Genomic DNA, 278 nt, shown 5'->3' with positions numbered 1-278 from the left:
CCGGGCGCCTGCGATTGCAACGTCGTCACGCCACTCTAACGCGCGTCCGGACGGACGAACGAGCCGAGCCAGACGCGGACACACATCAATAAGGAAATTCGAGGCATGGTCAAAGTCGGCAACACTTTCTCAAAAATATACAAAAAACGAACACCCGAACCGAAACGCGTCCGCACCGGTCGGGTGGTTCAACGAAACTATGAGAGCGGCCATCTTCTTCTCTTCTTGTCGATTATAATTGGCCGGGTAGCCGATCCAACGGCAATCGTCAAGGCCAG

Source organism: Cyphomyrmex costatus, unplaced genomic scaffold (assembly GCF_001594065.2).
Source record: "Cyphomyrmex costatus isolate MS0001 unplaced genomic scaffold, Ccosl1.0 scaffold2, whole genome shotgun sequence".
Lineage (NCBI taxonomy): Eukaryota > Metazoa > Arthropoda > Insecta > Hymenoptera > Formicidae > Cyphomyrmex > Cyphomyrmex costatus.
Note: the sequence above shows the minus strand (reverse complement) of the source record.